Source organism: Camelus dromedarius, chromosome 21 (assembly GCF_036321535.1).
Source record: "Camelus dromedarius isolate mCamDro1 chromosome 21, mCamDro1.pat, whole genome shotgun sequence".
Classification (NCBI taxonomy): Eukaryota; Metazoa; Chordata; class Mammalia; order Artiodactyla; family Camelidae; genus Camelus; species Camelus dromedarius.
The window spans coordinates 11,974,740-11,988,455 of NC_087456.1; the positions used below are offsets into that span (position 1 = coordinate 11,974,740).

Consider the following 13,716-nt stretch of genomic DNA (forward strand, 5'->3'; position numbering starts at 1 on the left):
GAACACTCTATCTTGTCTTGCCAGCATGATATGGAACTGAAATCTGCATTGAGTGTGTGTGTGTACAGGAAATGCTTTGTAACAAATCACCCCAACCATTAGTGGCTTAAAATATCACACATGCGTTATCTCAGAGTGTCTGTGTGTCAGGAATCTGGGTCCAGCTGGGCTTGGCCCTCTGTTTCAGGAAGTCTCATCCAGCTGTAATCAGCACCCAGCTGTAATCAGGTTTCAGCTGGGACCTGAGCCATGTTTGAGCTCCCTCACATGGGTGGCGGTAGGATTCAGTCCCTTGCTGGCTGTTGGCAGGAGCCCACCCTCTGTTCTGTGCTCTGTTGGCCTCCCCACCATTGCAGCTTGCTTCACCAAAGTTAGGAAGAGACAGAGTTGACGACGTAATTTTTTGTAACCTAATCACAGAAGAGACATTCTCTCACCTTTGCTTATTCTATTTGTCAGAAGTAAGTTACTAGGTTCAGCTCATACTCAAGGGAAGGGAAGGGGATGGAGTCATTGGGGACTATCTTAGAAGTCTGCCTATCACAGGGTGTAGCCAGTAAAAATCATGAAACTATTTAAATGTCTCTTTTGCGGTTTCATACTGAATAAAAAAAGGAGCTCTGTCAACACTTTTGTATTCTGGAAATTTAATTTAATTTCTCTAGATTAATACTGTGCTGTCTACCATTAAATTGAAAACCAAATATGACTTCTAAATTTGTTTACTGACCTTCTTATTGCCCAAGTGAGGTGACATCTGTTTTTGTGCCAAGATGATAATTCAGACTGTTGTGGTTGCCGGTGACAGAAAACAAGTGTGAACCTATTTAGGCAAGAGGGACAATACATTGGCTCCACCCACCAAGCCATGGGAAGGGCCTGGGGACAGCTGCGACAAGACGCCCCAGTGTCACCGGGTCTCCCTCTGTGATGCAGGAAAATGGATCTGGGGCGTGAGAAGGGCTGTGTCCCAGGCTTTGGTTGAGCCCCTGGGACGTGCCCCGCCAAACGTGGGTCCTTGGCTTTGCGCAGAAAAGAATTCAAGAGCGAGCCACAGTTGAGTGAAGGTAGATTTATTCAGAGAGATACATTGAAAGGCAAGAGAAAGGCCACAAGGTGTCGGGGTTGTGCGCTCAGATTAAACGTGGGTACACATCCCATGGACAGTATGCGGGCCGTCTCTGAAGAGGGAGAGAGAGGGCCAGACACGAGGCGCCATGTTGCTGGTTTTTATGGGCTTGGTGGCTTCATATGCTAATAAGTGGAAGGACCAGTCTAAGGGGAAGGGGCTGGGATTCCCAGGAAGTTGGCCATTTCCCACTCTTTGACCTTTCGTGGCTAGCCTTGGGACTGCCATGGTGCCTGTGGACATATTATTCACCATGTTAATATATTACAGTGAGGGTATAATGAGGCTCAAGATCTGCTAGAAGTCAAATCTCCCACCATCTTGAGCCTCAAGGTCTACTGGGGGTCGAATCTTTCACCATTTTGATGTTAATTGCTGTAGCATTCCTTGAATGGCTGTGCCCTGCCCCCTTCCATCCTGTCTCATCTGCACACTTTGTGTCTGGATCATCCCTCGTGGTCACCAGCAGCTCCAGGCTTCCTTTCCCAGCTTAACCAGTCTAATAAAATGAGACCTGTGCTCTCAGGCCTTGAGGATCTAAGTAGCTAAGAAGAGGCTCTGTTTTGCTCGGTTTGGATCACAATACATTGGCTCATCTCTGGATCAGTCAGTCAAGGGCAGTCAGCGGCGGTGCTGTGGTGTTCAGGTTGGGTCAGGTTGGGCCCCTGGTGAACCCCTGTGCTGGGGGTGGGGTGGCGTGTCCTGCCGAGTGATTGTCTCCATGGAATCACATGGTAAGAAAAGGCCAAAGTCAATTTGCCAGATGGGGGAGGAGAGCTGGACGGACAAGACGAAAGCTCCTTCTTGCCCTCACTGTCTGTCTCTCACACATATACACACAAGGCGCTTATCTAAAGAGAATAAAACTTGGGTGGGGAAGGAGCACTGGGGCAGGAACTTAAATCTGGGATCTATTCCTACCCACTAGTTACATGACCATAGGCTGGGTCCCTTCTCTCTAGACCGTGTTCCCAATTCATAGAAAGGGAACAATCGTACCTGTCCCTCTTGCTCCAAGGGAGATTGTGAGGGCCAGTTGTAGTGGACTGAATAGTGTTTCCTCAAAATCCATGTTTACAGAGAGCCTCAGAATGTGATTTTATTTCAAAAGAGTACTTGCAAGGGGGGTAGGGCATAGCTCAGTGGTAGAACGCATGCTTAGCAAACACAAAGTCCAGGGTTTAGTCCCCAGTATCTCCATTTTTTAAAAAATTAATAAGTAAACTTAATTACCTCCCCCTCAAAAAAATTAAAAATAAAAAACTTTTGTGAAAAACCAGTATTTGCAGATATAATTGATTAAGGATCTTGAGATGGAACGATCCTGCGTTTAAGGTGGGCGCTAAACCCAGTGACCAGTGTCCTTATAAGGAGAGGAGAGGGCACAGAGAGACACAGAGGAAAAGGCCATGTGAAGGTGGAAGCAGAGACTGAAGAGGCACATCGACAAGCCAAAGGATGCCCAGCACCAAGGGAAGCCACTAGGAGCCAGGAGAGAGCAATGGGATGTAGTCTTCCTCAAGGCCCTCAGAAGGAACCAACCCGGAAGACACCTTGATTTTCAGATTTCAGGCCTCCTGAACTGTGAGAGAATCAATGTCTGTTGTTTTAAGCCATTCAGTTGGTGGTAATTTGTCACAGCAGCTGCGGGAGACAAATACATAAGATGAAAAGTGTGAAACATATGCAGCATATGGGATCGAGAATATCATTACGATAAGCAGTGATTGCACAGAATCCTACTGAACTCAGAGTTCCTTTGACCGGTTCTGAGCGCTGCCCAGATCTGTTTGTTATATTGTTGCCCCCTCCACAGCCTTATTCCAGCCACAGCCACCTCTCTGTCATCCGTGCAGGCGTGACCTGACGCTTGGAAATCATCACTGAATTCAGAGCTAGAAGTTAAATGGAGTTCTTACCAACCATGAGGACACTGTGCTCGGGGCTCTTCTGCAGATGGAGAGGCTGATCCAGGCAGGGAGTGAGGGCAGAGCTAAAATCTGAATGGCAAGGGGTCAGGTTTCAGAGCCTGTGCGTGAACTGCCACACCACACTGCCTCAGGCTACAGGATCACCCCTTCCTGATTTATTTAGCGGGCACAACACAGCTATCACCAGAGCCTCGTGCTACCAGTGTGTCCTTCCTCCTCCTTCCATCTCTGCTCCCTCCCACTGCCCCACTATTGTCTAAGATGATGACCGGCTCTGGAATCCCAAAGGTTCTCTAATCCCCTGCCCAGGCCAGTCTTGCCTTTGGTCGCTCCACTGAATGCCCAGCCCCCAAGAGCTACATCTTTGACATCAGGGAAATGAACTGGTTGGAAATGTGAACCAGCTGTTATCCAGCTCAGGTGCTTACTGGCAGGTGGGAGAGGGCAAGGCACTGCTGTGGGCGCCAGGCTGGCGTTAGATCTGATTACTCACCAGGAAGCTTGGTCCTGCCGGCTACAACAGAGTGCGGCTGCAGGCGGTGCCTCCCGTCTCCAAGCCTGGAGCATCTGAATGCTTCAGGTCTGCCTTTTATCTCTACCACCAACTAAACCCTCAGCTCCCTCAGCCTTTAGCCTCACTTCCATGGGCCCTGTCCTCAGGCCATGGCTTTCCCTGTCACAACCCCCTTCTGTCTGGATCCTGCAGGAGTTCCCAGCCCCTACCAGCCCAGGGTGAGCTCATCCAGTCCCCTCATGTCCGAATTTACCTCTCCAACACCGCTGGGCTGCAGATTCGTGTTTCCAATCACGTGACAGGTCCTGTTTAATAGCCAGTAGGTACTCAAAACTTTACATGTTGTCATCTTCCTGCGCCAGTCATCCCCATCTGGGCGATTGGCACCCCAATTCCTATACTTGCTTCAGCCTCCAAACCTAGGTGTCATCTTAATTCCTTTTTCACTTTCTACATTCAATTCATCAGCCTATCCAGTTTCACTCTTTCTCCAAAATATACCCCAAATCTGTCTCCAGTGTCACAACCGTGGTGGGGGCCATATTAATCTCAAGCCTGGACCTTGTAGTCACCCACCAGCTGAGCCTGCTTCCATCTTGATCTCTTTGATCCATTCTTCACACAGCAGCCTGGCAGCTCTGAAAATCCAGAAATCAATTTCATTGTTATGCTTAAAACCATCCAATGGCTTCAGGCTAAGTGCTTGTGTGGTCCTCGGGGGCCCTCCCTCTGGCCTCCTCTCATAGGCCCACCCACTGCACAGGCACCAGTCTGCCCAGCCATGCCCAGCCCTGCCCACAGCTTTCCCACCCAAGGCCGGTGCCCCTGGGATGTTCGGCTCAGGTCTCTGAGCTGGCTGCCTGCTTCTCATCTGCAGATCTCACCTCCTGGAGACGTCTCCCTTGATCAACCCCCTTCCCATTCACACACTCATCAACTCCCTGTTTGATCTTCCTCCTGGCACTCATAAATAAAATGGTAGTCTTTATGTTTTGTAAAGTTGCCATGAACAATGAATTAGCAAATATTGAGCCATCGGGGAAACACAGGTTTAAGGACCTACGAGCCTCTGGCCACAGCATTTTCATCAAGACCAAACCATGTTCTATGTGTGTTTCTGTTTAGGGACACCTTGCTTAAAATATTCTGTCGATTCATTAACACTGAACGCCCAGCTGACAGCACTGGTGCCTGAGGGAAGCTTACGTAATACTCGTCTTGTCTGTGGGGCATTTCACAGCCTTCTTGCCCTTGCAAATACTGGACAGTCAGCTTCAGCACTGTGCTTGGGACCAGTTTAAACAACGAAATCACCAACAGAAAGCACAAGAATGAAAAAACAAACGTGGGCCCCCAAAGGACCCTTGTACTTATAGTATGAGAGCAGAAACAAGAGGGTTCCACCCAAACATGCACATCCGGCGACTCAGTTCTCATTGCTCTGCCCTGTCCCCGGAGGGCCCTGGGAGTGCTGGAGGTATTGATCTTGGGGCTGCAAATAAGTTCCAGCAAGTAGGTGAGCTTGCAAATGTGGAACTGAGAATAAGGAGGACCAGCTGTCCTTCACTGAGTTGTCTTCTGTTTCTCCTGACTAGAGGATGAGCTCCAGGAGACCTTGTCCGCTCTGTTCAGTGTCGCGGACCCAGCACAGTGCTTAGTCCATGGGAAGCACTTGGTGCATGTTTGTTGATGGAAAGAAAAAAATGGAAGGAAGGGAGTGGTGGCGGAACATGCCACCTTCTTTGTCCACATCCCCACACCAGCACTGTCGGGTTCCACCCTGGGCTCAGTTCCCTGACCCAGTGGCTGATCAAGAGCTGATGATCAGATTCTCCTTTATTCTCCCCTGGACTCTTCTCGGAGGTGAGAATAAGGAGCTATCTGACCTTCCGTTTTAGTGTCTGGAGGCATCTGCATCTCCTGGTGTTTGCTCTGATTTTCGTCTCTCGCAGGTGGAATGGAAAGTCTACTGGGTCAAGAGTCAGAAGCCCTGCCTTGTGCTATCAGACCTACTGCCAGTTAGCTGTGTGACTCTGGGGGTCATTTTCCCTCCCTGGCCTCAGTTTCCTCATGTATTTTTAAAAAGAGGAAAAGGTCCTTTATCCTTTCGCCTTTTGTGACCATCAAATAGCATAAAGTGTATATAAAAGTGCCGTGCAAACTCTAACGATCTCTTCAGTGGCACGTATTATCCATGTTATTCATCCCGGGTTCTCGTCAGTGGAATGCTAGGTTACAAGAGGCTTAAATTGTTTCCCGTCTTACACATCAAGAAGCCTGGAGGGAATTCCTAGATTCAGAAGCTTAACAATGTCCAGGCTCTGGGTTAGCGTCCCTCCCACGCTCTGGCCTTCCAGCCTCTCACACCAACCAGTCACGGAAGGTGTGGGCAGTGGAGGAGCTGATTAGAAACGTGAGCCAGTTGTCCAGCTCAGATACTTAATGACGGGTGGGTGGGCACAGGCTCCGGGGAATGTTGATGGGGAGGAGGGAAGAGCCTCCCTCATTTCTCTCTTACTTTTTAAATCAAGAAGATGAAAATCTTTCCCAGGAGTTCCAGTAGACTATCTCCCAGATTCTATTGGCCAGGACTGGGTCACACTAATAAGCTAATCACTGGTATAAAATAAGATTCTAAACCAATCACGGTTCATCCATGGTTCATGGGTGGGGGGAGGGCCCTTCTGACACATGAGAAAAGTTGGGGTTCTCCAGCATGGCAGGTGGGGGAGCCAATATCACTTGCCACATGTGCTGCCTCATCTTCTCCTGGCCCTCCTGTACCCCTTCCTACACTTCTGCCTGCAGCTCCTCCTGCAACCCCAGACTGTGCCCCCTCCTGCACCCCCTATACACCCACTCCTGCACCACCCCCTGCAGACCCCTCCTGCACCCCCTCCTGATTGCCTCCTGTACCCCCTCCTGCAGACCCAGCCTGTCTCACACACCTCCTTAGAAGGAGGCTCTGCACTGTGGGCCCTGACTTGCTCCTTCCTTCTGGCTCCTGCCATCCCCCCAGAGACTTCTTACTAATGTTCCCTTCCTTTTCTGCAACTCCAAGTCCATCCCTTCCCTCCTTCCTCTCTCTGATCTGCAATATCTTCAAACAACCACCACCACTATAATGGTGACAACTACCCATATCCCTGGTGTCTTTCCCTTGTGCCCTGATTCTCTCAGAAGATTCAGGAAACATTTCAGGATCTCATCTGTGCCTCCAAGTCCACACCAGGCCTGGTGGGTGGATGCGTGCTGTGGAATCAAGTCAGAAAGGTTTTCACAACATTTATACAATACTTGAGCATCTAGTTCACCCTTTTAATCTAGCTTGACCCTCATGAGACCCAGGAGGCAGACAGGGCAGGCATAATGAGCCCGTTTATCAGGTGAATCACAAAGGCTCTAAGAAATCGAGGAGGTTGCCCGAGGCCACGGAGCTCCTAGAAGTTGGATATGTAAGGAGAATTCTTGGCTCAGGTCCTAGATCGCATGCCCATTTCATCACACCACGACCCGGCACAACTCACCACTGGCCTGTTGGAGCGTTCAGTTTAGATTCCAGACAAAGAGGAGTTTGCCAAGTGAACAAGTTCCAAATAACGAAGTTCACTGCGGGTGCCAGGAAGCCCTAATACGATGCCAGGAGCAAGGGCAGAAACAATGGTCATTATGTTCCACTCCCATAAAACTCCATTGGTTCAAAAATTCCCCTCATATGTGCTGTTCCCTTTGATCTCTGCTGCCGACATGGAGGCAGAGGGAATGTGACCTGACTGCTGGAGAGACGCTGGGCTGAGACACGGCCCCAGGGTCCCTACTTCCCAGGCCAGGGTCCTTCCCCTCCCAGATGAACAACAGTCCCGGACTTGCTCCTTGGCGCACAGGCTCAGAGGTTCTGGGCTGGTCAATCTGGCAACCAGTTTCTCAGAAGAGTCGGGGAGGTAACCAGGACCTAGAAAGTGGTTTCGAGGAAATGTGGCCAAGGGAAGAGGGCTTGGGGAGGGAAAGAAGGGCCTGGCAAGAGGCTCAGAGCAGGCCCTGCTGAGCCAGCAGCCCTGACAGCCCCCAGCCAGCTGCCAGGCCGAGCCCCCAGTGAGCCTGTGAGGAGGAGGGGACTGAGGGGCGGGACAGTGGGGGTCTCCGGGGTTCGCGTGCCAGCAGCAAAGTTTGCTCTGAATCCTTGACTGGGCTTTGAGTCTCCTTCTCTACGAAGCCTCTGGGGATTAACCCATCCCCTGGAGCCCTTCAGCAGGGCCACGGCTAATCTCTGTGATGCCATCTGGGGGGTGTCAACATGCGGCTGTAAGGGTAACAGGATGCGTCCTTTCTCCCCTCTTTCACCCTCTTCCCAGTCCACGCGGTAAACACACTCCGGAAACAATGCCCCACTATCCCACTCGCCAGGGTTCTGGTGCTGGTTCCCCGGTGTGACAGGGAGGGGACAGGCTAAGCGGATAGCTGGAATATCACATGACTTCAGTCAACAAGGAAAGGGAGAGGAAACAAAGAAATGCACAGGAGAACAATGCAAATGACATTTCATCCACACAGATCTTCTTGCCACGCCTGCCCCCATCCTCTGTGGGGGGCCAGTTCCCAGGGGAATCTGGTATCCCCTATCCAGACATCTGGGGTGTCCCTCACTGCAGTGCCCTAGCCTGCTGTCTTCAGCTGCCATTGTGGTGAATGGCTGGGCTCATACCCACTTCGGGCATGGCCCACCTCAAGCACAGGCCCTGAGTCTGCTTTGGGCCTTGGGGCTTCATTAGCGCCAGGGGATCCTTTCCCACTCACTGCAGGGGCAGCCCTGAAGTTTGGGGAAGTTGACAGCTGCAGGGGCAGTCCCTCATCAACAGGGGAACAGGAGGTGGTGGGTGACTGCCCAGCCTCCCATAGAGCTGTGATCCCTCTGTCTACAGTGGTGGCCTCAGTAGGGCCCCCAATATTGGCTTTTTGTCATCCCTTTTTCTTTCTGTGCCCTCTGCTCCCTGACCCATTCCAGGAATCATCTCCCAAATAACTACCTGCACCCAAAGCCTTATATCAGGCTTGGCTTTAGAAGGAACCCTAACTAAGACACCATTTACCTGGACGAGGTGCATGGTTGTCTCTGCCTGTTGCTCCCGGCAGCCTTGCCTGCCTCCTTGGTGGGTTTGGTGTGGTTTTACTAAGGACAGTGAAGGAGGAGAGGCTGCAGCCTGGTGATCCAGCTCCATTCCTGTAGCAGTTGTCCCGCCGCAGCTCCCCTCTCTGAGCCATTGTGATGAACCCCTGGAAAAAGAGGAAATCCGAGTGGCTAAGAGGCAAGGCTCTGAGGACAACTGCCAGCATCTGAATCCTGGCTCTGCCACAGTGCCTTGGGTGGGGGGCAGAGAGGGGACAAGGAGGACCCCCCAGGAGCCTGGCTCCTTACATTCCTCAGTGGCTTCCTTGTTGGTGGTCCTGGTGGCAGGGCCAACTTCATAAACGTGTGACCTGCGCTTGGTTAAATGCTCTGTTGTTGCCATCTGGAAAATCTTTACATTTTTGAACCGGGGACTCCACATGTTCATTTTGCACTGAGTCCCACAAACTGGGTAGCTTGTCCTGCCTGGTGGCTGGAATCTTGGGGAGAGGCCCCTGCAAATGATGAGAGCAATGCGAACCCTGTCTTCTGGCCAAGCTGGGCTCATTGTTTCTTCCCTCCTTGGAGCAGAGCAGAAAGCGCGGGCACAGTGGGAGCTTTGATCCCGGCCCCTGTGACAGATGGGGCTCCTGGGGGCGGGGGAGGCCTTTGGAGTCAGCTGGTTCAACCCCACCCAGAGCTGTGATCTCCTACCCAGCACCCGTGGCGCCGGCTCACCCAAGCCTCTTTGTGAATTCTTCTAATGGCAAGAAAGGCCCCGTTTCATTGTTGATTCAAACTGTAACCACCCCTTACTCTTATGGAGTGTTTTAAGGTTCTCCCAACCTTTTCACAAGGATTATCTCGTTGGATTCCCACCAACACTCTATGAGATTGGTATTTTCTTAGGAGTAGAAACTGAGACATTGTAGATGAACAGCCTTGGCTGCCCCACTCAGCCTTTCCTTCTATCAGCCGTTGAAATCTCACTTCACCGAGGACATCTTTCAGCCTATCAAAAGAGAAGGAGAAACTCCTTAATTCTTTGTAGTACTAAATTATTTCCCCCACCCACAACCCCCCAGGCTGTAGGGAATACAGTGTCTTTTTTTCAGATGTGCTTTATTTTGAACAACAGTCATGAAAGCGGCAGGAGCTAAGCAGACTTTTAATGAACTAAAACTTATTTTAAATGGATTAGACTTCTGTTTAAAGATGGTGGACAAAGCAGGATCACAGAATGGCCCGCCCCCACCACCCCAGTGTCCAGAGAAATAACATAGAAAGTTAAAAAAACAAAACAGAAACACGCCTTCCAACATCCAAAGAGTCAATCACACAAGGAAAGAGGGTGGAGCAAGTGCTTTTAGAAGTGCCAGTCGAGGACAGGCCAGAAGTTTCTGGAACCATGTGATTTCGTCCCACCCCAGACTGGGGACATAGGTCCATCAAGAAAATCCTAAGCGCGTCACCAAAGCCCTTGGCTTCAAAGGGCAGCCGCCCCAGGGAATGGGAGTGGAGGCCCCTGGGGCCTGGGACCTGTGCGGGCAGGAGGGGCTGTCCTTGGCTTGCTGGGCTGCAGGGTTGACAGGAAGAGCTGGAGCCCAGGAGGCGCAGCCCAGGTGGAAAAGCCTCACCATGGGGTCCTACCTGTGAGCACACACCCGCGCCACCCAGATGTCTGCGGCTCAGCGTATGGCGGGAGCTCCTGGAAGGACACGCTTGTTGCTTCTCATTTGCTCAGTAGACCTGGTGCTCGCCTGCTTGCATGGCTTATAGCAAAGATAAGGACTTGACTTTCACTTCCTGCTTGTTCATGGTTTTCAGATTCTTTGTAGCTCTGTCCTGTGCCCGACTCCGCCCCACCCCAACCCCAAATGCCTTTCAAATGAAAACCCCAGGGGCACTCCACTTGGGCTGGTCTGTCTGCGTTAGAATCTACCCCTGCGGTGAGACAGGGAGCCCCAGCAGGGCTGGTGAGGGGGCCCTCCTGTCGCTCCCCTCCTTCCTCTTTCAATAAAGAGTGAATCTGTCAGACTCAGTCCTCCTCCTGACACAACACGTTTCCCCACCATACAGACACAATTCCAGTTTATTCCAATTACTATTCAACAATAATGGAACGAAATTCTGAAGGTTAAACAGTCAACAATTCCATTTCTTTGTCTCCGAGGAGAAACTACTTTATAAATTCCACATTCCTTGACTCATTCAGTTCCTTGCCTTTTTAAATAGTTCTTTAGGAAAACAAAGCCAGGTTCTCTTCGTGACAAGCCAGCTCAGGACTTGTCTGAATATTGTCATGCCTGGGCAGACACAGCTGTATCCCCACGAGTCATCACCGGATGATGGCTTCTAAGTATTTCTAAATCTCCTCCAAGAGGCCTGTTCCGCACTCTCACCTCTGCCCTTCATCCTCTTTCTTGTGGAATTGTCACTTTCCGGCGTTAGGACTCTGAAGCAGTTCTGTAAGTGCTGGACTAGACAGCCTGGGGGCTATCAGGCTGGGAAATCAAAGGCTCTTTGGCCAGATCAGGATTTGAAACATCACCTTTGTATCACCTCTCTACTTGCACTCCCAGCAGAGCCGGACCTCAAACCCATGCCTGCTGTCCCAGAGCTGCTGAAAGTTCCTCTGTACTTTACCACGGCACCTCCAAAACCATGAGAAACATTTGATTCGAATCTGCCCACTTCCTTCTGGTACCCAATTTCCAAGAATTGAGAACACTGCACCTACGACTGGAAGATAAAATGTCAATGTGCAAGATGCAAACCTCAGAACCTTCTGCAACTAGGAAGGAAAGGCTTTCAAAATCAGTGCAGCTTCCTAAATCTTTAGGATGCCTTCCATGCCGGCTTTTATATTTAGGATCACATGAATTATACATGGAGAACTGTGGGCTGGTGGATAGCTTCCAACTACTAGAAATTATATTTCCCTCCCTTTTGATAATTAGTTCAAGGTCTTCACCACAAGTGACATCATGTCTCAGAAGCAAAAATAGGTCCCTATTAAGACTCGGTAATGTCTTCTGTCTAGAAGGTTCTATTTCCTCTTTATGCCCTAGTCTCCTCACCTTCCTAATTGGCTCTCCAGCCTCAAAGCTTTCTCTTGCTGCTGTCTGGAGCCTTAGATAATTAGGTATAGTCTGACTAGGTGAGGTTAGTTGCTTGGCTATGCTGATTGCCTTTCAGGTTACCGGGACCTAGGGCTCTGGAAAGTGAGAACGGGCATTACAGCCTATGCAATGGTAATATAATTCCTCTGAACTAAACAGGTTACTTGGACCTTAGGTACAGCTGGGTTTGGGAATAATTTACATTTTCTGTTAAAGCTAGTTGCGGTGGGAGAAAGCAGCCTCCCTTACGAGCATTCAGTACAATGTGTTTCAGACACACAATCTCATTTAACACTGAAAGGACCTCTCTGAAAGTTTCCTATTTAACACATGAGAATGAAGTTGAGAGGATAAAACCCTTGTCAAAGGGGTTGAGATTCAAGCTCGTGCGCCAAGTCCTGGCTTCTGCTGCCCATTTGTGGGCTTCTACTTAGACAAGTCCTGGAAGCCAGAGGCCACCGTGATGGAAGGACATTTGGGCACTAGGGGTAGTCATGAATTTATTATCTGCTACCAGTTTCAAACCTGGAATTCAGAAATGAAAGGAACTACGAGATTGAAATCTCTATCCCCTTCAGTCTGAAACAAAGGCATTCTCTATGTTGTACAGAGCAAAAATAAAAACAAAATACATTTCACCTCCATATCCAAAAAGAGAAAAAGCATAGATTTCAGACTTTTTAGTAGTTAACTGTATCTCTGCAACAGCCGAGGGGAACACTTATTAAAAAGTAAACTTCTAGGGCTTGGGAACTATTATGTTTACTTCAAAATCAAGGAAAGGGAAATTAAAGAAGTTTTTAGATCCATCACTCTTTTAACAAGCATACCCAATCCTTTGGCTGTAACTCATTTACAAAAAACAGAAACCCAAACAGAGGCAATCTGCTGTTTGGAGGAAAACTTTTGGTTGGAAATCAAGAGACCTGGTTCTAGTCCCCACAGTTCTATTCAGTAGACATTTGGTGCTATCAGCAATGGACCAAAATTGCACCAGGATGAAATTCGCTGTCTCAAAACAAGGTGATTATTCTAAAGTTCCACTGGCTCTGAAATTCCGGGGGGCCAAGGAGGGCCAGTGATTGAATCAGTCAGTGCCAAATATAACATAAAGGTGACTCCCAAACAGAACCTCCATTGTTTTAGAATGTGATTTATATGAATGAGTGATGGATCAACAGATGTAATCTTCTTAAAGTATTTGGGAAACTCAAAAAATTTTCCAACGATTGAAATTATGGGCAAACTTGTCGAAGTGAGAGAGTTTTCTAGATCCATCCAGCGTTCTTTAATTATTCAGATAGCTGAGGGATTATTTACTGGGTTAGCTGGTCTTCAAAGATGGCTGCCAATCAGCCATGCATTCATTCACACCCTTTTGTAGACCCTCCCACACTGCCCTGTGACTCACTGTAACCACGTGACATTGTGCCAGTCCTGGGCCTAAGCCAAAAGAGTTCTTGGTTGCTGCTACTTTTGTACTTCTGGGGAGCCCGGAGCTGCCACTGCTCTCACTGTTACACACTAAACATATCAGAATTAACAGATCCAATAGAGGCCCAGATGCCTCATTTCCAATGCCATCCTTTGTCCTTATTAAAATGTGTACATATCAGGGAAAGAGAAAAAGCCCTATTGTGGGCTCTAGATGCCTTGATTAAAAGAGGCTTCTTGTCACCAATATTTTGAATTGTCCCTTTGTTTGGCATCTTGGAGATGCCTAATGGCTGAGAGGCATACTCTTCTTCTGCCAAGAGGGCAGAGCATCTGAAATGGCAGCTGGGATCCTTTACAGGTGAACCCTCAGGGATGGTAGTCTGAGGACAGTCTGCTTGGAAGTCGACTTCCTTAAGACCACCGTGTTTGAATACTCCCCGGGGGCCTAGTGTATTGGGGTGTGTGCACCTGTGTGTAGA

General features: G+C 49.5%; 1 long non-coding RNA gene across 2 annotated transcripts; it reads right to left on the bottom strand.

The window, feature by feature from the left end:
- Positions 1-1,067: 1,067 nt before the first annotated feature.
- Positions 1,068-10,568, bottom strand: LOC116148673 (uncharacterized). Of its 2 annotated transcripts, XR_010377136.1 has the most exons (5): positions 10,329-10,568; positions 9,525-9,690; positions 8,662-8,845; positions 3,049-4,212; positions 1,068-2,773 (listed from the first exon to the last, which is right to left on the bottom strand). It is a non-coding gene; the product is annotated as an uncharacterized LOC116148673 (long non-coding RNA). The 2 variants fall into 2 exon arrangements; XR_010377135.1 differs by having other exon boundaries at positions 1,068-4,212.
- Between the last annotated feature and the right edge of the window lie 3,148 nt (positions 10,569-13,716).